Source organism: Calliphora vicina, chromosome 4 (assembly GCF_958450345.1).
Source record: "Calliphora vicina chromosome 4, idCalVici1.1, whole genome shotgun sequence".
In the NCBI taxonomy this organism is placed as follows: domain Eukaryota; kingdom Metazoa; phylum Arthropoda; class Insecta; order Diptera; family Calliphoridae; genus Calliphora; species Calliphora vicina.
Window position 1 is genome coordinate 108,218,876 of NC_088783.1, and position 24,014 is coordinate 108,242,889.

Sequence of the window (24,014 nt, forward strand, 5' to 3'; positions counted from 1 at the left end):
TGCAATTGCTGTAGTCTACAAAATTAAATTATTTTCAATGAATTTTGAAGTTAAAGGTATTTATTTTATCTTTAGAAAATAATAAAACTAACTTGTGTTGTAATTCTTGTGAAATTAATGTTTTAGTTAACATATATATTTGTTACTTTTTTGTATAACTTCATTATGTTTACTTAAAGTTTTAGATGTGTTCCCCCAATATTCCCCCGTAGGGTTTTTTTCATTGTATTTATCAGATTCTTAAGATAATAAAAGTGCTGAAGTTAGTTGCGGAAATTTGCGGATGGGCGTGTAATCTTTAATATACTAACTCGCCCCACAGAGGGATGGCTTCATACATTTTTTTTGCAAAAATTATAAGCTGTGGTCGTAGAGCGCTGAAATTTGGCACAGAGAATTATATGGACTAAGTTAAGAAAAAAATGAAATTTTATCAAAATCGTCCACGCCCAACGCCCACTGCCCATACAATCCAAATTGATTTTTTCGCATAAAATTGTTTATATCCAAGCAAAAGTCTAGAAATTTGGTACATACATTTATTGAAACCAAAAAGGAACTCATGCTGAATTTCAATAAAATCGGTCACGCCCACCGCCCACGAAACTCATTCATAGATTAGAATTTTTTGGATATTTCGTTTATTATTCGACAAAAAATTTTTAGTTTTCATCCTGTCCCGAAAACTTCCGAAAACAATTATTTTTTTTAATCGAAACAAGACACTCCCACCTTTCATTTTATTAAAAAAAGAGCTTGGGGGAAAGTGGGGCTACATTTTTTTTCTCCATGGAAAATCAAAAATACAATAATTATTAGAGACTTATAGATTTGGGCATATCTTTTTAACTGTTTATGGTATCCCCATAATTTTTTTTTATTGATGTGGAAATGTTATATTTGTCAAATATGTTAAAGGTAAATGGTATATAAACCACTGAATTGCGTGAAAATATAAGTAAATTTTAGCTTAACACCCTTGCAAGGACTTTACTAGCATGGACTTTTTTAAAAATAAAGTAAATTTTTTCTTAAAACTATAAGTGTACATTTCATCTTTAAACATTTCTCTACAAAACTGCATCATTTGATTGTTGAAATTAAGTGTTTGAAAAATTGACTTTTTGACACCAAAATCCCTCTGTGCGCCGTCTTATTTTTGCATCGGTACATACAAATCTGATCCATGGAGCTGAGGTAAGCAAGCATGTAGTAGTGTCAATAGGTGAATTGTCGGAGGAAGATGCTGAAGCGAAAAATAGCATATAAAACAGTTTAGATTGCAACATACCCGAAAAATATCGCGCATATAACTTTGTATAACTTTTTAATTTAGTTTTTTTTTTCAGTGTATAATTCAAATGAATTAAAATGGAATAAAAATTAACTAAAATTGTTTAAAACAAACGAATTTTCATACTGAAATATTTTATTTCAAAAATTCATAAAACAAATCTAAAAGCCAATTAACCCTTGAAAAATCAAAGGGCTACTGTGGCTAAAAAATTTGCGGACTTTAAGTTCTTCGGGCATGCTATGAGGTGATAAATTTTGAAGACCCTACCTTTTTTAGTTTTGAAGATATTGATTATTGACCGCTTGTTCATATAAGGGAAACCACTGTGCATAGTGGGGAGGTTATAATGCGTTTGTGCAGATGTTTGTAACGCCCAAAAATATTGGTCTATCACCCACCTTAAAGTACACCGATCGACTTAGAATCACTTTCTGAGTCGATTAAACGATGTCCGTCCGTCCGTCTGGTTGGCTGGCTGGCTGGCTGGCTGGCTGGCTGTCCATGTAAACCTTGTGCGCAGAGTACAGGCCGCAATTTTGAAGATATTTCGATGACATTAGGTACATATTATTTTTTCGGCTCAAGGACCAAGCCTATTGAAATTGGCTGAAATCGGTCCATTATTTCACCTAGCCCCCATACAAATGTCCTCTTGAAATTGGACTTTATCGGTCATAAATGTTTAATTTATATATGTATATCCACAAATTCCGCTCCAAATAAGTTTTATATACACGAAAATCACTTTAACGTGCATAAATCGCTTAAAAATGTTGGTAAACACACAAAAATTCAACATAGTTAACTTTAATATACACATAAATCACACGACCTAATTTCATGGTGATCGGTCCATAATTGCTCATAGCCCCCATATAAGGCCCACTTCCGAAAATCACTCAAAAATATAAATTATTGAAATTTTAAAAGAAACATTATTTTTTTGCTCTTTTACTTAGTGTAGGGTATTATATGGTCGGGCTTCAATCACTTTTTTCACATAAAAGTTTTTTCAGACATTTGTTTAACAAAACACTTTAAATAACCCTATAAAAAGAAAGGAAATGTTAGTGTTAAATCACACGATCTAGGAGGCAAATTCTGATCAACGAAACGAGAACACGAAAAGGAAATGTAGTAATTGAATTGTTTCATGAGCTACATATAAGTCATGTCTTGTTGAAAACACATGTCTTCCACATCAATATCGTTGATATGAGGCAGGAAGAACTCTGTAATCTTGTCGCAATATCATAAACCAGTCTAATTTTCAAAGCTCATGCTCAAAATTTGCACCAAACAGTAATCGGATGTGTTCTCAAAGCCAACCAGGTGATAATATACTTAATCGCTTACGATGATTTCGGTCTGCCAAACTTTCATTATTTCTGATATATGTCATTAATATGTGTGATAATGCAATATTTTTGTTTGGAACAAACAATAAACAAGGAACGTTTGCTGTACAAATAGTGGCAAATTCAATTATTGTGTCGTGTTGCAAATCTACCGGCATAAATTCTGAGAATTTTAAGTATCAAAGCTCCTTAGAAGTGTCAGAGAGTAGTTGCATACCAATCACTTCATTAAAAGGTATAGATCGAACACAAGGAAGTATGTGTTCATTAGTACCCCCAACGAGTCATATCGATCTGTTGTTCAGTTTCCACTGAGTTTCTGTATGAGGAAAATTAGACAGGACTTTGGCCAACTGCCTGTCTCAGAAGATGCTTTCTCCTTGCCGGTACCTTAAACTTTGCACTCTGTATCATGTTTTGAGTTCTTACAAGTAAGAGCCTTTATGAGTCTAGTTTGCCTTAATCTTGATAAAATTAATCTCTTTGAAAACCGAATTTTTGCCACTTCAATGATTGTTCATGCCGGTCCTCATGTCAGCGAGGTTGTAAAGGGTCTTTCATCAAAAGCTTCCTATTTTTTAATTTAAATAAAACAATGTGTGAAAAATTCAAATTAAATCGTACACAGAGAAAACAGATTCTTGATAGCAACCGAATTTGTTGCTAATCGAATGATTCTATCTTAATGATCGAATTTTACAGTTGTGGCTACAATATTTTGGAATGCGTAACTAAAGTTTGGTTGCCTCAACTGAAATTCTTCTTTATCAACTGACTTTCTGTTGTTAGAACTGAAAAATGCTATTAGTGCAACCGAATCATTCGATTGGCAACAAATTCGGTTGCTATCACGAATCTGTTTTCTCTGTGTACTATATGAAATCGATCTTGTATAATGTACAATATGATATAAGCAATGTGGCACGTTGGGCCGTCCTGTTAAAACCACATATTGTTGGTGTCCATATCATGCAATTCAGGCCAAAAGATGTTGGTAATCCTCGACCTATAGCAATCGCCGCGAACGACCATGGCTTGTCCAACATCGTTCTCAAAGCAATATGTTGTTGAATGGTATATCAGTCCATGGTGATTTAGAAAGTCAAACTGAATTCGACAGGTGTAGCTTCAAAAATATGGCCACTATCAACTGTCAAAGTTTGGAAGTCCCTTTATATTCAAACAGAACTGTCAGTTATGGAACCTCGACATCCAATTGTCGGCATCTCATAATTTGCATCTTCTCAATCTCCCTAATCTTATCATAATGTATAGAACCAACTGTTAGGAAACCCCTCAGAAGTGGGGTTTTAGGATCTCAAAGTAGTACACCTTGCTAAATTTAAACTGATTTGATCAATTTAAGATTAATACATAGAAATTGTGAATTTAATTAGGAATTCTACTTCTCCACAATGCAGAGCTAAATAGATAATGTTTCTATGAGATCTTGGAGAACTGAGGATTTCTCAATTCTTTTAGAAAATATACATACTGAGAGAAATTGCATAATGAGACCGAGTGTATTACCCTAGATTGTTAAACACACAGAGTAAAAAAATCTCATGTCTCAAATACAAAAACCTCAAATAGAAATAAAATAAACGTTCCTTGTTATCTAAACACCTTCAATGCCAAGAAAATTTAGTTTTTCTTAAAACTTTAATACAAACTTGACCCACTGCATTTCAAAATCCCTCCTTTTTTGTGTTTTATTTATTTTGTTTGTTAGAGTTGCCAAATTCTACCATTGTCACATAATTCCATTTCAATAACTTTCAGCCATGTGGCGTGACAAAGACTTCTTTTTGAACTTAAAACTAAAATAAATATTTGAAAATAACAACAATAATGCAAGCAAAAAAGAAAGAAAAAGAAAAGAAACTAAAAAAATTTACTCTTGGAAACACCCAAAACTAAACTGAACTAAACTTATAAAAACAAACAAATTTTTTTTCTTCCCAATACTTTGCTACAGTTTCTATAGACAGTTACACAGAATAAACAACAAAAGTTGATGCACCAATGCAAAAAATAACTATGGCAACTTTATGCACTGAGTTTAGTTTCTTTAGTTTAAAATTTTTTTTCAAAAGTTTTTCTTTAACTCAGTTCTTTTTCCTTTTGTTTTTAATGCATTAAGCTGTTTTTTCGGTTACGCCGTATATCTTTTTTGGTTGGTTTAAAATTCTGTGTAAAATTCTAGATAATTTCTTTGTTTTCAGTTTGAATTTTGTTTTAGTCCTGAGTTTTTTTTTTGTTCTTCTTCGTTGTGAAATCAGTGACCACAACAATTTTCTGTTTTTTTTTTAGCTGCACAGTTTTTGTGAGTCAAGTTGAACTTTGACCAGGAGGGAGTGGAAGGAGTAGTAGTTTGAGTAGAAACTGTTAAAGTAGTGAAACATGTCTAAGAATTGTTAAGCCAAATAAATAGCATAACATTTTCCAAACAAGTGAGTGAAAAGTTTGAATATTAATCAAGCTGTCATCTGAGTTGAACAACTGAGATGCTTTCTCAGCTCTAGATCAGTGGTTCTCCAGCGACCGACCATAATCTGTTATGTATCTGGAAATAACTCGAACGTCAAAGAAACTCATAGAAATTATCACACAAGAAATAAAAATCACTATCACCTGGTTAGATTAAGACAAAGAGTATTGTGTAGTTATTGCTCAATTGAGCATAGAAGCGGCTATCGTTGGAATATACTACCGTCCCCATATCAGTACCCTTTCTGGTCGTGAAAAATCTTAACGTTCACCATTAGTTCTGGCACTATAACCAAGTTGAAGAGGTGAGTTGATGGCGAAACAAACGCACTATCCATCATTTGTACCCTGAATGACGATGACTCCACACGGATTATGAATAACTGCACCAGCTCAGCAGACATCACAACATCGAGTCCGAGTCTGATCAACTACACAAGCTGGTGAAACATCTCTAGAATCAAACCACTTACCCATAATCGTTTGTCTGAGCACCCTGAGAAAAACAAGGACTAACGCAGTATTGTTCGCAAACTACACAACCTTAAAGTCTCGGACACAGCACTACTTTTTACGAACTTTCAACTGAAGCTACAGAGGACATTAATGTAGACAAACCATACAAGGCGATTGGCCTGGACAATATATCCATTCTGATGTTGAATCCGGTGAATAAATAAAGGGTAGAGTCATTCCAAACCTTTAACCAAGGCAGAGCGCGTCTGAGGGACAATCGTACAGGCCAAAATCTCTCTTTCCACCAATCCCTCCCCAACTGACCCATCACCTACCAGCATGGATTCAGCAAAATGCAACACCACAGTATTAAATACCATTACCAATCAGATATCAAAGGGAGAAAGTTTAAGTATATTTAAAACTGAAAAATGTGTCATTGTTGTAGTTCTGTTCTAGTTCTGTTCTAGTTCTGTTCTAGTTCTGTTCTAGTTCTGTTCTAGTTCTGTTCTAGTTCTGTTCTAGTTCTGTTCTAGTTCTGTTCTAGTTCTGTTCTAGTTCTGTTCTAGTTCTGTTCTAGTTCTGTTCTAGTTCTGTTCTAGTTCTGTTCTAGTTCTGTTCTAGTTCTGTTCTAGTTCTGTTCTAGTTCTGTTCTAGTTCTGTTCTAGTTCTGTTCTAGTTCTGTTCTAGTTCTGTTCTAGTTCTGTTCTAGTTCTGTTCTAGTTCTGTTCTAGTTCTGTTCTAGTTCTGTTCTAGTTCTCTTCTGGATCTGTTCTAGTTCTGTTCTAGTTCTGTTCTAGTTCTGTTCTAGTTCTGTTCTAGTTCTGTTCTAGTTCTGTTCTAGTTCTGTTCTAGTTCTGTTCTAGTTCTGTTCTAGTTCTGTTCTAGTTCTGTTCTAGTTCTGTTCTAGTTCTGTTCTAGTTCTAGTTCTGTTCTAGTTCTGTTCTAGTTCTGTTCTAGTTCTGTTCTAGTTCTGTTCTAGTTCTGTTCTAGTTCTGTTCTAGTTCTGTTCTAGTTCTGTTCTAGTTCTGTTCTAGTTCTGTTCTAGTTCTGTTCTAGTTCTGTTCTAGTTCTGTTCTAGTTCTGTTCTAGTTCTGTTCTAGTTCTGTTCTAGTTCTGTTCTAGTTCTGTTCTAGTTCTGTTCTAGTTCTGTTCTAGTTCTGTTCTAGTTCTGTTCTAGTTCTGTTCTAGTTCTGTTCTAGTTCTGTTCTAGTTCTGTTCTAGTTCTGTTCTAGTTCTGTTCTAGTTCTGTTCTAGTTCTGTTCTAGTTCTGTTCTAGTTCTGTTCTAGTTCTGTTCTAGTTCTGTTCTAGTTCTGTTCTAGTTCTGTTCTAGTTCTGTTCTAGTTCTGTTCTAGTTCTGTTCTAGTTCTGTTCTAGTTCTGTTCTAGTTCTGTTCTAGTTCTGTTCTAGTTCTGTTCTAGTTCTGTTCTAGTTCTGTTCTAGTTCTGTTCTAGTTCTGTTCTAGTTCTGTTCTAGTTCTGTTCTAGTTCTGTTCTAGTTCTGTTCTAGTTCTGTTCTAGTTCTGTTCTAGTTCTGTTCTAGTTCTGTTCTAGTTCTGTTCTAGTTCTGTTCTAGTTCTGTTCTAGTTCTGTTCTAGTTCTGTTCTAGTTCTGTTCTAGTTCTGTTCTAGTTCTGTTCTAGTTCTGTTCTAGTTCTGTTCTAGTTCTGTTCTAGTTCTGTTCTAGTTCTGTTCTAGTTCTGTTCTAGTTCTGTTCTAGTTCTGTTCTAGTTCTGTTCTAGTTCTGTTCTAGTTCTGTTCTAGTTCTGTTCTAGTTCTGTTCTAGTTCTGTTCTAGTTCTGTTCTAGTTCTGTTCTAGTTCTGTTCTAGTTCTGTTCTAGTTCTGTTCTAGTTCTGTTCTAGTTCTGTTCTAGTTCTGTTCTAGTTCTGTTCTAGTTCTGTTCTAGTTCTGTTCTAGTTCTGTTCTAGTTCTGTTCTAGTTCTGTTCTAGTTCTGTTCTAGTTCTGTTCTAGTTCTGTTCTAGTTCTGTTCTAGTTCTGTTCTAGTTCTGTTCTAGTTCTGTTCTAGTTCTGTTCTAGTTCTGTTCTAGTTCTGTTCTAGTTCTGTTCTAGTTCTGTTCTAGTTCTGTTCTAGTTCTGTTCTAGTTCTGTTCTAGTTCTGTTCTAGTTCTGTTCTAGTTCTGTTCTAGTTCTCTTCTGGATCTGTTCTAGTTCTGTTCTAGTTCTGTTCTAGTTCTGTTCTAGTTCTGTTCTAGTTCTGTTCTAGTTCTGTTCTAGTTCTGTTCTAGTTCTGTTCTAGTTCTGTTCTAGTTCTGTTCTAGTTCTGTTCTAGTTCTGTTCTAGTTCTGTTCTAGTTCTGTTCTAGTTCTGTTCTAGTTCTGTTCTAGTTCTGTTCTAGTTCTGTTCTAGTTCTGTTCTAGTTCTAGTTCTGTTCTAGTTCTGTTCTAGTTCTGTTCTAGTTCTGTTCTAGTTCTGTTCTAGTTCTGTTCTAGTTCTGTTCTAGTTCTGTTCTAGTTCTGTTCTAGTTCTGTTCTAGTTCTGTTCTAGTTCTGTTCTAGTTCTGTTCTAGTTCTGTTCTAGTTCTGTTCTAGTTCTGTTCTAGTTCTGTTCTAGTTCTGTTCTAGTTCTGTTCTAGTTCTGTTCTAGTTCTGTTCTAGTTCTGTTCTAGTTCTGTTCTAGTTCTGTTCTAGTTCTGTTCTAGTTCTGTTCTAGTTCTGTTCTAGTTCTGTTCTAGTTCTGTTCTAGTTCTGTTCTAGTTCTGTTCTAGTTCTGTTCTAGTTCTGTTCTAGTTCTGTTCTAGTTCTGTTCTAGTTCTGTTCTAGTTCTGTTCTAGTTCTGTTCTAGTTCTGTTCTAGTTCTGTTCTAGTTCTGTTCTAGTTCTGTTCTAGTTCTGTTCTAGTTCTGTTCTAGTTCTGTTCTAGTTCTGTTCTAGTTCTGTTCTAGTTCTGTTCTAGTTCTGTTCTAGTTCTGTTCTAGTTCTGTTCTAGTTCTGTTCTAGTTCTGTTCTAGTTCTGTTCTAGTTCTGTTCTAGTTCTGTTCTAGTTCTGTTCTAGTTCTGTTCTAGTTCTGTTCTAGTTCTGTTCTAGTTCTGTTCTAGTTCTGTTCTAGTTCTGTTCTAGTTCTGTTCTAGTTCTGTTCTAGTTCTGTTCTAGTTCTGTTCTAGTTCTGTTCTAGGTCTGTTCTAGTTCTGTTCTAGTTCTGTTCTAGTTCTGTTCTAGTTCTGTTCTAGTTCTGTTCTAGTTCTAGTTCTGTTCTGTTCTAGTTCTGTTCTAGTTCTGTTCTAGTTCTGTTCTAGTTCTAGTTCAGATGCTTACAACCCCGTATTGTAAAAGAAGGTGTTCCTCAGAGCGGGATCCTTTCGCCACTACTACCTCTCTAAACTCCCTGCACCTCCACACGAGGTGGTTTCGTATATGGACGACAGAAGTATTACGGCTATGGGTCACAATATTGATGAGATTATGCCGTCTGGTGAATGGTTATCTAGGAGGAATGCAGCTATCACCAACAAGGTCTTCGGTAACAATCTTTACAACTGGAATGAAGGAGGTAAAGTTGAGTCTTGTCGTCGTATATTCCGAATTTCGACTATGAACCCTCCAACAATTTTGAGAGTCTCCTTTGACAGTATTTTAAGATTCTCAGCTCATGCTAGCTGGAGTCTCTTCCGAAGCATGTTAGAAAGCACCTTCAATTATACGAAAAAAAACCTGCAGAGGTTTGTGCAGGATCCATGGGATTGGTGCTTTAAAAATACTTCTTTGTTCTTTTAATGCTGCTCCAGATTATGTGATTATGAAACCTTAGAAGGGAATATTATTTTTAAGCTATTTTTGGGGATGTGGTAAACTATAGATCTTAAGAAACATATTGTTTTTTAAAAAATCGATTTCATTTGGTTTAACCATCTAGGTTTCTTAGGACTCTTCTAACACTTGTTGCTTAGATAAGAGAATTTCTCTTCTAAGTTACCAATGAATTAACACAATCTACCAGCCTTATTTTCCTTTGGTAGCTTCCTTTTGAAACCAGCTAAAATAAAATTATTTTGCTGTTATTGTAAAAGAATTATTTTTAGAATTTTTTTCTCCACAATGAAAAAGTTAAAGCAGCATGGAAATCGTTGCAAATGTTGTTTACAAAATTATTCAAACAATTGTAAGGTTGCCATAAAAGTACAAACAAAAAAGAAACCAAGGAAAAAAATATTGAAAAGGAAGCAAATGAAAAAAAAAAAACTTTTAGTACATTCAAACCTACTTGTACATGGAAGCCCGAAAAAAGAAGGAAAACAACTGGGTGGCAATGTTAATTTAATTTTTGTTTCAATGCCAGTTAGAACAAACATTTGTATGGTTTTCGTTTTTTTGAATTTTATTTGGAAACTAGTATTTGTCTAAGTTTGGTTTTAAGAAGGATAAAAGGGGAATGGAATTTAATAGAGATATTCAAAAGATCTTACTAAACAATGAACTACTTGCATGTATTTCTGCCTAGAAAATTAAACAAATTTTTAAAATATCCCAAATAATTTTCAAATATATTTGGCTTGAATACCCCTAATGTTTCATTACATATTCCCCTTTTTATCAATTTATAATTGTAACAAATTAATTTGTTATCTTTACAACAACTACCTAAGCTGTAATTTATAATTGAGTGTATATCATTATTTATGATCATTTCCACAAACTATTTGCTCTTGTTTGAAGGTGGTCACACCCTTAATATACATTTGATTAGGGGTTGTTCTTCCATAACATGATCGTTGATCATTTATTTGAATTTATTATGGTCATAAATTTTCATTAAATTTTCTATTATCTCTTTTAATTTAGTTTTCCTTCCACACCATAAATTCTTATTTATTTGTTACATATTTTATAACTAAACAAAGAAAAGGTTATAATTTAACCTTTTCTTTTTATAGTTCATAATTAAGTATATCCCAAACAAATAACTGATAATTTGAAAACAAAAACACAAGTGTTAAAAATTCTATTATATCAATACTTTTCTTTATTTAAAATTTTATTTAACTCATTTTCTTCTTACTCAATTATCTATATATAGATATATAAAATATATAAATATATATATAATATATATATAATATATATAAAAATTAAAAAAGGGCCCATATTGGAAAAAAATTTTGATTTTGCAAAAAAAAATTAAAAAATTGTTACAAAATATTTATTTTGATAGATATCCTACTCGCATCCCACTAAGGGACTAAAAATATCTTAAAGGAATGGACCTAAGCTTTCTTTTGACTACAAAAAAAATTTTAAAAAAAGGGCCCATTTGGAAAAAAAATCGTATTTGCAAAAAAAAAAGTCAAAAATTGTAAGTCTTGAGTTAAAAAATATTTATTTTGATAGATATCCCACTCGCATCCCACTAAGCGACCAAAAGGGTCTTCAAGGATAATATCTAAGCTTTTGTTTGACCTAAAAAAAAAGATTAAAAAAGGGTCCATTTTGGAAAAAAAAAGTCAACAATGTTTTTGATTTTGCAAAAAAAGTCAAAAATTTTATGTTTTGAGTTACAAAATATTTATTTTGATAGATATCCCACTCGCATCCCACTAAGCGACCAAGTAGGTGTTCAAGGAAAATATCTAAACTTTATTTTAAGAAAAAAAAAAAAAAATAAAAAAAAATAGCGTATTTTAAAAAAAAGTCAAAAAAGTTTTTGATTTCGGAAAAAAAATATTAAAAATTTTTTATTTTTTTTTTTAAATATTTTTTTTCGAAAGATCGAAGAAATAGCTATCTATACTATTTGGAACACATTTTGCTAAGAACAATAGGTAATAAGTTACATGGATAAGAAAAAACCCCTGTTTGACCAAATTGTCAAAATTTTACCCCCTATAACTCAGAGAGTTCTCGACCGATGTTGTTGAAAAATTGTGTCTGAGTTACTATCCAATAGAGCTAACCTTGGTGCAAATTTCATCCCGATCGGAAGACATCGATTTCAAAAGTTGGTTCACTTGACATGAAATGCCCCATATATATAAAAGAGTAACGTTACTGACTGACTGACTGATTCATCATCGCACAGCCCAAACGGCTGAAGCTAGAATCACGAAATTTTAACTGTGGGTTCCTCCCTCCCCAAAACGATCCGATAAGAAGGGATTTTTGGAAATTCGAACGTTTAGGGGGTAAAAAAGGGTAAAAACGGGTAAATTCGGTAACCTTATATCTTCAAAACTAATAAAGATACAAAAAAACTTAAAATAGCATGTTACTCCATTTAAAAAATAAGCTGACAGGTGTTTCGTACTTTTTGGAAATTCGAAACTTTTGAGGAGAAAACGGGTAAAAACTGTATTTTGGTACTTTTTTTGCACCCTAAGTATCTTTTAAACCAATAAACATAGAAACAAATTGTAAATCGTATTCTTTACCTATCAAAAAATAAAAAATATAAGTTTGGTACTTTTTGGAAATTCGAACCTTTAAGGGATAAAAATTGTGTTAATTTTTGGTACTTTTTCATAAAATATGTTTTTCTATAATTTGACATAGACATACGAATATTTTATTATGAGCTCCCACCACGTTACAGAAATTTATTTGAATAAAATTGTACCACCTCAATGGGGATAAAAAAGGTACCAAAAAGGGGATAAAATCGGGAAAATAATTTCAAATTATATTTGAAATTATTAAGCCAATTTTGATAATTTTTTTTAACGTTGGTTCCTGGATTCATACAAAAATTAACTAACAGGGTGTTATTTGGAACTCGAGTACCAAGGTGTATATTGGGCCAAATCCGGGTAAACAGTTTGGTACTTTTTTTAAAACATATTTATTCTTGGGCACATTAACACAGATTTTAATATTTTGATACATGCCTGTAGCATAAACAATTTTGGCAAAATGGTATATTTTTAAATTTCAAACTTGAGGGGTGTTCAAGTAAGAAAATGGAAATTGGTACTTTTCTCCTAATGGTACTTTTTTAAAATTTAAATTATTTCAGTTATCGACATTAAAGTTAGCTGATATGTATTTGAGTTAAGTTAGTGTTAGGAATAGGGGATCATATTTAGGTACCAAAATGTGTGAACTGTACTATAGGTACTTTTTTGTTCATCTAATGGTACTTTTTTGAAATTTCTATAATAATGGACTTAGAAACATGAAATTAAACATATATGGTCCTAAGTGAGTGAGAATTCTAGGGGGAGACTTTTTGGTACTTTTTTTTATTGGAATGGTACTTTTTGTAATTTCTTCACCAATGAACCTAGAAACATGAAATAAAGCTTATATATAAACCGAGTGAGTGGGAAACCACAAGTGTGGGTTTTTTGGTACTTTTTATATATTCTAATGGTACTTTTTTGAATTTCCTATAATAATGGACCTAGAGTTTCTAAAAAATCGAAGAATTTCAAAACCGCGGTTTCGGTTTTAAAAAATTAAAAACCGATCGGTTTCGGTTTTGTGATAATTTATTAAATCTTAAGTATTATAGAAACAAAATTAGTTGATAATATAGGAAATGATATACAAATCTAAAATTCAAACTTGACGGGTTATGGTTTAGTGAATGCGAATTTAAAAGTGATAATCAATGGTACTATTTCCTTATTGCAATGGTACTTTTTGAATATTTTATAATAATAAACCTAAAAATTTAAAATTAGGAACACATTTTGCATTTTCTATAATAATGGACCCAAAAATATGAAATTAGACATTTACAATTAGATTCACAAAGTGAGACTTGATAGTACTATTTCTTTCTTCTAATTGGGGTGGCGAAGCGCACCGGGTCAGCTAGTACTAAATAAATACATATAATTTATTCAAGAAATTTATTATAAATAAACCAGCATTTTCCTAATATATTGTAGTATTATTTTATTTTATTTTATATCTTTAAAACTATAAATCATTTCTTCTTTTGCTTTTTATCCTGTCTTGTTAGTTTTCTTTATGGTTTTAGTTTCATATTTTTCTTATATTTTGTGCTAAACTACAAATAAAATGTCATGCTAAAAAGGAATACACAAGTATTTCCTGTTGCTTGAAACATGAGCGAGCATGCTTTAAAGGAAAATCAAGGTAATAACAGTTGGAGTATATTACTAAAGAAACTAGCTTTTGTTAAAAATAAAATATTATATTTAGAATAAAATAAAATACTTAGATTTAAAGGAAATTTATTGTGTCACAGCAGTAAATAGTTCGCAGTTCATAAAAATGTTAAATTAAAAATCTATTAATACTCCTCGTTATCTTTATACTTATCAGCAACAGAAATTATTGTATTTAATATTTATTAACTTAACATAGCAACCAAATTTATAGACAATATGACTTATGTTCAGATATGGCCGCATTTGGCTCATCATCATGGTGACCATTCATATCTCAGCATTTCTAGGAGATTGTCCTGAACTGGTGACATAACTAGCTACTTTAACATGTGCATTCCCTAATCAGGGGTTCAATTGACCCTTTTTGATTACAATGAGACCTTCTGATAGCTGGTCCAAAGGATATCTCAACAACAATCCAATAACCTATTGCTAGTAACCAAACCTTCAATAGATTACTTCTAGTGGGAAAAATAACTACATTTTAAAGTGCAGTACATAATAAATGTTTAAAGTGACTACATTCTAGATTACTTAGAGACACTAAAGTGACAATTGACTTTGCACTAGGTTGTATGGGATGCCAGTATAATTAAGCAAAAACTAAATAAACTGTGTGAGAATTATATCCGAACAATTTCTATAAACCAGTTTGTACAAATTTCTCACCAAAAACTGCAGTACAAAAGAAACGTTTAAAGTGACTACGCTCTAGATTAATTAGAGACACTAAAGTGACAATTCACTTAATTCACTCTAGATTACATATGATATATAAAGTGACACATACATGTCAAATGACCCAAAATATACATTAGTAGCAATTCCTGTCTATAAGGGATGCATTGACTACTTAAGTGCTGGAATAGTCTGGCCTATTTCACAGTCTAAGTTTACAAGAGACTATTGATATTTCTTTTAATTTCAAATCTTGTTGAGAACATATCGCACACCCAGTTCACAAGCTCACACAACTCAAAATTTAAAATTTTCAGAAATCGAAAATAAATACATAAAAATTGAAACATAATGAAAGACATTAGAGTTTTTTTTAGCCACAGTTAACAACAACAGAATACACTGATATATTTTGTATAGATAAACAAGTGTATTGTGCATAGTTTAAGCGTAAAACTCATTTTTCGGGATTATACAAGGTGGCGCAAAAGTAATCCTCCTATCAGAAAATGCTATAAATTTTGCGATTGGCCCCTAATGTCAGTTCTGTTTTGACATTTGTGTAGTAAACACATGCGAAATACACGTTAATAAACAATGTTACGCTAAACTGCTCCAGAACGCGGAATATTGCTGACTATTATTTGACCAATAGGAAGATGATTTTTCATCAAAAATAATCATGAGTGATGAGGCCCATTTCCATCTTAGCGGGTACGTAAATAAGCAAAATTTAAGCTTAACCCGCGTGTAACCCACGAAGAGCTCAAAGTCACTGTATGGTGTGCTGTTTTCGCTGGAGGAGTCATCGGACCTTTTTTCTTCGAAGACGTCGCGGGCCAAACGGTCACTGTGAATGGTGAGCGCTACAGAGCAATGATCAGCGAGTTCTTTTTGCCGCAACTTGATGAATTGGGATTGGAAAACATGTGGTTACAACAGGACGGTGTAACGGCACACACTGCACGTGCCACAACCGATATGCTGAAGGATGCATTTCCCGGGCGCCTAATCTCCCGTTTTGGCGATTTGCACTGGCCAGCAAGATCGCCTGATTTGACCACTCCAGACTTCTTTTTGTGGGGCTTTTTGAAGTCGCGGGTTTATGTCAACAAGCCTCAGACTCTTGCAGCTCTTAAAGACAATATCCGTCAAGAATGTGAGGACCTATCGCCGGAAGTTTTGGCCAAAGTGATGGAAAATGCCATAAAAAGGGCTCAAATGACAATCAACTGTGGCGGCGGCCATTTACATGACATAATATTCTCGACTTAATGTAAATAAAATTAAAAGACCAAATAAATATAATCCACAAGAATCAAAATTTTTAATTTTTTTTAAATTACAGCCAAAAAACATCGGAAGTTTACTTTTGCGCCACCTTGTATAACCCGACAAATTAATTTTGAGTTGTGTCACTTTTGAACTGGGTGTGCGATATATTAATATTCTGTCTGTCTTTGACATTCCGTGTGGATCAGTGTTTCTGGAGTCAAAATGGTTGAATATTTCAAAATAGACATTCTCGAAAATAGTAAACAACATTTAACCCACAACAGTCGGAGGCTATTTGAATTGCGAGAATCTCTGTTTAAAATCTCTGGATTGATGCTGAAGCATTCTTTATATATAAAAAAATTAAACGTCACTTCTTCCACGAAAAATAGCACTTTACCAAGCATCCTGGAACTATATCTCCGTTAAATAGTTAGAGATTTTCATGTATCACGACAAGGGTTTTTATACCAATTTTTCACTACCTGATTCCCGGGATTTTTAGGCGGGAATACCGGGAATTAAAAACTGAAGAAACTACAAAGAAAACCAGTTACAAGGGATTTTTAGTCGGGAATACCGGGAATTAAAAACTGAAGAAACTACAAAGAAAACCAGTTACAAAGCTATTTTTTCACCAAAAAATGTGAAAAGTTTTTTTTACAGTTTTTATTTGGGGTTTTTCGATTGATACGTCTTATAGATCGCTTTCTTCGCCATCTATAAGACGTCAAATGATGTTCAAAAATTAATTCAATTTGAACAAAAACTTTTGAATGAAGCTAAATAATTAGATGTTGGGAATGGACTTATGGAATGAAAGGATTTAAATTAAAGCTTCGTATTAATTTAATTAATTAATACAAAGCTGCGATATATATAGTGATTATAACACTATGTTTTTATATGAAATTTGGCAATAATATTCCTAATTTACAGTATCATTATATATTTCGGTAATAGCCAGGTATTTTTAATTTTACCGATTCCCGGGAATCAAAAGAGGTCGAGAAATTAAAAACCCTAATCAAGACAGACCATTCTGAACCTTCAGCACAAGCAATAATTACAAAATCAGAACCTTGCAAAGCTTACTCAACTTCATCTAAGGTATGGCTTACGTACAAGAGTTCAGTTTATTTATAGATACTTGGCGATACGTAGATACGTTATCAATACCCCTGTCACAGGGGATGAATATCGTACTTGATGATCACTCTAGAGTAATAGTCTTAAAGACTACTTGCCTCACATAAACCGTGCCGTCCCCAATGTATGTCCAGCATGTAGTTAGACTCCGTTTGATGAACTACCCACATGTTGAATTATCCAGCCGTTCCTATTTCAGCTCCTTCAGTGGACTTATCATTTAAAACAACACAATTCCTCTTAATTGAAACACATACATGCAGAACCCCCAGCTAATACATTAATACTTTCAAGACTTAGAATATAGCAATACCTATAGAATTTGATCCTCCTTCTACCAAGAAGCATTACGATGATTCACCATCCATTCCAATTTGAAGTTGATCATACTCGTATATCAATTATCCGGATCATATCAATCTTGTTCAATATATAGTACAAATCCATATGATCGAAATTTGAAGCTAGACAAAGTAGATGAAGAATATAACTCTTGAAATGTGTAAAGAGGGACTTTCGAACTGTTTACATTTGAATTATTGTCCAATTAGCATTCATTTATTCAGTTTGTTTCACAATGGACGGATATAGCGTTCAACATTACGTGAAAATGTTAAAATTGTTTTTCAAAATGGGTTTTCTGTTTGGGCAACGTTCCGCTTCAAAAAAATCTTCAGTGATGAGACCCTTTTCAGGATGAATGGGTACGACAACAAACAAAATTGTGAAATTTGGGACGACACCAATCCACATGGGATCCAATAAAATGACTTGATGTGAATTTTGGGCTGACTGTCCTTTTTTTTGAGAATAACGTTCACAAGGTCATAATTGCGATCCCAATAAGTAAATAATTACTAACTTTGTTTGACTTGAATTGGATGATATGGACACCAACAACAGTTCAACAGTTGATGTAAACTGGCCACCAAATCGTGCGATTTGACCCCGTGGGTTTTCTTAAGCCGCTGGTCTATAAGAACTTTAGCGGCCTTCAAAGCCTCCGGTAAAATGCAGCCTGATTATGCGCCAGAATCATGGAAAATTGGCGAAGCCGCGGCGAGCCTTTTCACGATGCACAGTGATATGAGAATAAAAAAAGACGCAAATAAATCTGTAACTTCTAAACCATTACGCCGATTTGAATTTCACATGCGCAGAGAGGAAGTGTAGTCGAGTTTAAGTTTAAGTTTTGAATTTGGACCTCATGGCCCCACCAGGAGCGTGACCAGGGGTTCCCAAAGTAGGACACCTCGGGTATGTTCAATTTTTAAAATGATTCTATTTCTTCGTTTGTGTTCCGATTTAAATAAAAAAAAACAGGCAGAATCTCCTCGTCGAGCACTACATAAAACCTCGTCGTAGCTATCAATTATCTCTTATAGCTTAGGAGATATTCGCATTGAAAATTTAATTTTCAACATTTTTACCCACCCTACACCAGTTTTTTGGTGACCGCGGTTCCAAATATTCTCCGATTTTATCCATTATCTATATATCAAATAAAGAAAGAACTGTTTAAAAATCATGACTGGGTCTAAAGTTACATGCATTTGAATATAAAAAAAAATTAAAAAAGTCGATTTTTCGCAATTTTTTTGGGAAAAAAGTACTTTTATTCTTTTTAAGTTATCTAAAAATTTTCTAAGAGGATGTATAATGAATTTGTACTTTTTTAAAAGCTAACTTTACGCCAAATATTTTAAATGAAAAAAAATTTTCCAATTTTTAATACCGACGGGATTAGGTTTATTCAAAAAATGCCTATTTTTTATGTAAAATTCAAATTTAGGGCAAAAATTCTCAAATCGCATACTCGATATCAAAATATAGTAACCTATTTTAGATGGCCCAGTAAGTTCTTAATTACTTTGTAAAGGGTTCCGATAACCCCGCCCCTAGTATGGATATTATAGCCAAAAAACGAAAAAATCCCATTTTTGGGATTTTTCAAGATTTTTTTGGGAATTGCGGGATACTTGATTACAAATTTCAAATAGAAAAGTCTATATAACTGTGAAATTTCATTAAAAAATATTCATAAATAAAAATTTTATTTCAATTTGAAAAATTTGTATCTATGCAAAATTCAATGAAAAGCATTTTTTGTCATATTTTTCAAAAAAGTATTCCATGAATTTTTTAATTGTCAAAAGTTGTATACATTATTGAAAAGTAGACAAAATCCTCTATCCATTGATATATAACATGTCTATCTTATATTTTTTACGTGTCAAATAAATTAGGGAAAACTAAACAACTTGCTGAGAATTTACCAATTTTTTTTAAATCGGAACACAAACGAAGGTGTCCTACTTTGGGAACCCCTGGTCCCGCTCCTGGTGGGGTCATGAGGTCCAAACACTTCCTCTTTGCGCATGTGAAATTCAAATCGGCGTAAGGGTTTAGAAGTTACAGATTTATTTCCCTCTTTATTTTATTCTCATACCACTGTGCGTCGTGGCGATGTTAATTGGCTGGCACGACCATGTGATTTAACACCGTTGGACATCTTTCTTTGGGGATATTTAAAAGAAAACGTGTACGTCAATAAGCCAAGAACAATTTAAGAGTTAAAGGATGAGATAATTTGGCACATTAACGGGATTGAACCTCAATTATGTCTCAGAGACCATCGGATAGAGGTACGCCACCAAATCCGTGGCGAGCATTTGACTGATATTTTGTTTCACACATAATTGTCATAGATCCTTCTATCATACTTAATAAAAAATATCAAACAAAAATCTCTGAAAACTTTTTGCTTTTTATACCCTACACCACCATAGTGGGGAGAATATTATGCGTTTGTGCAGATGTTTGTAACGCCCGAGTCGATCAAACGATATCCGTCCGTCCGTCAGGTTGGCTGGCTGTCCATGTAAACCTTGTGCGCAGAGTACAGGTACAGAGTACAGTATATTATTTTTTCGGCCCAAGGACCAAGCCTATTGAAACTGGCTGAAATCGGTCCATTATTTCACCTAGCCCCCATACAAATGTCCTTCCGGAATTGGACTTTATCGGTCATTAATGTTTAATTTATAAATGTATCTACACAAATTGCGCTCCAAATAATTTTTATATATACAAAATTCATTTCACCAAATTTTGTTACGATCGGTCTATAATTAGTCATAGCTCCCATATAGACCCGCTTCCGAAAATCACTTTAACGTGCATAAATCGCTTAAAAATGTTGGTATACTCACAAAATTCAACATAGTAAACTTTCATATAGATATAAATCACACGACGTAATTGCATGGTGATCGGCCCATAATTGGTCATAGCCCCGATATAAGGCCCACTTCCGAAAATCACTCAAAAATATAAATTATTGAAATTTTAAAAGAAAAATGTTTTTGCTCTTTTACTTAGTGTAGGGTATTATATGGTCGGGCTTGACCCAGCATACTTTATTACTTGTTTTAAACTGAGGAGGTCAACTTTAACACTCTGCAACGGTCTCTATATCTAATTTGTATCTCTGTGTAGATATTATTCTTTAGATTTAACTGCTATAATCTACTAATATCTCAAATTTTACATAGATCATACCAAAAGCCTTTGATGTTTTATATTTATTACAATTTATGTTGCACTGTGCACTTCTAAATACAAATAAAATATTAAACGTTAACTTATCACTGTCAATAACTATTTATTGTCTACTCCCAAGCTTGTTTACTTTAGCTTAAAATTCATTATTCAATTAAACCCAAAATACCATAAATTATTTTAGAAAGACCTTAATAAAATTGAATGTAGTTTAACCCAATTAATTTACTACTCCCTAAGAAATAATTAAACTGAACGTGCACATTTGTGTCTGGTTATTTAAAAATAAAAACCGCTAACTGCTTTATTGACCTTAGATCATAATTATTCAAAAATAAACTTAATTCAATGAAGATTCTTTAAAAATAGACAGACAGACAATGTATAAAATAGAGATTCAATTAAGTTGTAATTATGAAGGCATATGATGATGGAGATTTAAGCGCTTGGAAAAATAATTAAAGAAAAAAAACTAGTTAAGAGACTAGGGTAAGCAATGACGGCTGCAAGATACGCTACATAACGAATAATGAGATGTATAATGAGGGACTTTTTAAAAAAAAAATAAACTAAAACTGCGAAGAGTTTTGATTGTCTGAGTCACCCAGAGTCTCTGTTGGGAATCGAACCAATAACCCTCAGATTAATAGTCCAGCTCACTATGGACTGGTCTATCGGGGCACCCCATTATTTTCAATAGTAATGTAAATAATATTGTAACTCTTTGATATAGACCAGACAGAATGGGAAATATCGATTCATATTCTGATTCCATTAAGTCTTTAAAAGAGTAACACTAACCGAGGGAAATCGATATAAATTTCGAATCATCTTTATGTTTTGAAGAGAATAGAGTTTTAGATTATATAAGGAGTACACTACAGTATAACCCACGGTATATACTACCTCAATATTCCTTTATAGCGTACTCCCATTACACCTAATCACATCTTTTGTAAAACCACTTTTCTTATTAAATCACAAATACCCAGCGCAACACTTTAAGCTTCAACTTACTTTTTCACATTAAACAAAATGTTCAATGTGAATGTCAAGTATGTGTATAAGACTTTGTATCGGCTGTGGAAGAGTCAACAAACGGAACGGAGGCAATAAAATAACAAAAAAAAAATAAAAAAAATACTCAGCAGCTACAAATAATCTTCAAGACTTCATGTGCAATAATAATGAAATGCCAACCAGCCGCAGCCACTCACCCGTTTGCAGTACACGTAGTGTTCATCACTTGAAGAAATGTGGTTTTAAACAAATTAATTTTTTAACTACTTAGTAAATATGGTTTTGTTTCAATGATAATTTGTTTGTAATTGCAAATCAAACTAAAATCAATATATTGAATTCAAATTAGTGTTTTTTTGCAAACAAGGTCACCAAATATTTTGTGATTTTTTTTGGATACAAAAATCTTTAATAAAATGAGCGACTGTTTTGGTAGATTGGTTCTAAAAAGCATTGCGAGTTAAAGACATGTGAGCCACCATGCACACGAAGGTAATGTCTAATAAAACTTTGGGAAATATTAGTATCTTTTCAACATTGGCATATATGAGGCTATCAAAGAAAAAGTGGTGTAACCCCAAACTATTTATTTAGTGGTATATTCAACTTACACCACTTTTGCTACATTATTTTGTTATACATTGGAATACCAAGAGGTAGCTTACCCTATTTTTGTATTGATAGTTGGTATTGTAAGGACTGTACTTATGTAATACCCGAACAGCAACCAAAAAAAATTATGGGTTACACCATTTTTGCGCTGATGGACTCATATATAATAGAGAAATACAACTAGATTTTCATAACACATCATTTCGTGGTTCTTCATGATATATAACAACTATTTGGTGGCAATGCAATGACCTATGGTGATATATTTGGATAAGTATTTCAGCCGTCAGCATTTCTTTTATTTTTTTTTCGGTGAAACAGAAAGGAAAGCTATCTTTTCTAATAAATCGATTTAATTCATATTGAAAATTTAAGTTCATAAAGTAAGTATTAAGATTCTTAACCATAGATAATAGACACAGAATGGAAACTCTCTTGTCAAAGACCTAACTCAGTTGTCAGAAACCTAAGTGATGAGAATGTATTAGTATAAAAAATTATATGAAAACAAAAACAATACTCGTTCGTGTGATTATTTTGAGTAAATTTTTTGTTGATTTTATTTTCTAGTTTTCGCTCTATGTTTCTCTATGCTCTTAACATTAAGCCCAATTTTCTCAATCATTGGTTATTGTTTTTCGTAACGATATACTTCCAATTAATATGAATGAGAACTGTTAGTAAACGTATTGATAAATAAGTAAGAGAGATATATTCGGCTGTGCCGAATCTTATATACCCTTCACCAAATTATGCTTCAAAATACAAATTTTAAATATTTTTAGATAAAAAAAATTAATTTTTTTTCCCCAAAGTTGTTTTTTTTAATTTTTTTGGAACAATTTTTTTTGTTGAATTGTTGTTTTTTTTAAATTAAATTTTTTTAAATTTTAAAATTTTTTTTTGGGTTTTTTAAATTATTTTCTTTTTGGTGAAAAAAAATTCGGGTTAAAAAATATTTTTTTCGATTTTGACCCATTGTAGGTCCAACTTACTATAGTCTTATATACGTCGTTGCAAAGGTCTTTGAAATATCTGTCTTAGATATCCATATTGTCAATATTAATGACTTAGTAATTCAAATATATGTCAAAAATAGGTAAAAAATCGAGGTTGTCCTGATTTTTTCTTCATATCTCAGCCAGTTGTGAACCGATTTTGCTGATTTTAAATAGGAAACTTCTCGAAAGCATGTCTGACAGATTTGGATCCCGAAGATATCTGGGGTCTTCAGACAGACAGACAGACAGACAGACAGACAGACAGACAGACAGACAGACAGACAGACAGACAGACAGACAGACAGACAGACAGACAGACAGACAGACAGACAGACAGACAGACAGACAGACAGACAGACAGACAGACAGACAGACAGACAGACAGACAGACAGACAGACAGACAGACAGACAGACAGACAGACAGACAGACAGACAGACAGACAGACAGACAGACAGACAGACAGACATACAGACATACAGACATACAGACATACAGACAGACAGACAGACAGACAGACAGACAGACAGACAGACAGACAGACAGACAGACAGACAGACAGACAGACAGACAGACAGACAGACAGACAGACAGACAGACAGACAGACAGACAGACAGACAGACAGACAGACAGACAGACAGACAGACAGACAGACAGACAGACAGACAGACAGACAGACAGACAGACAGACAGACAGACAGACAGACAGACAGACAGACAGACAGACAGACAGACAGACAGACAGACAGACAGACAGACAGACAGACAGACAGACAGACAGACAGACAGACAGACAGACAGACAGACAGACAGACAGACAGACAGACAGACAGACAGACAGACAGACAGACAGACAGACAGACAGACAGACAGACAGACAGACAGACAGACAGACAGACAGACAGACAGACAGACAGACAGACAGACAGACAGACAGACAGACAGACAGACAGACAGACAGACAGACAGACAGACAGACAGACAGACAGACAGACAGACAGACAGACAGACAGACAGACAGACAGACAGA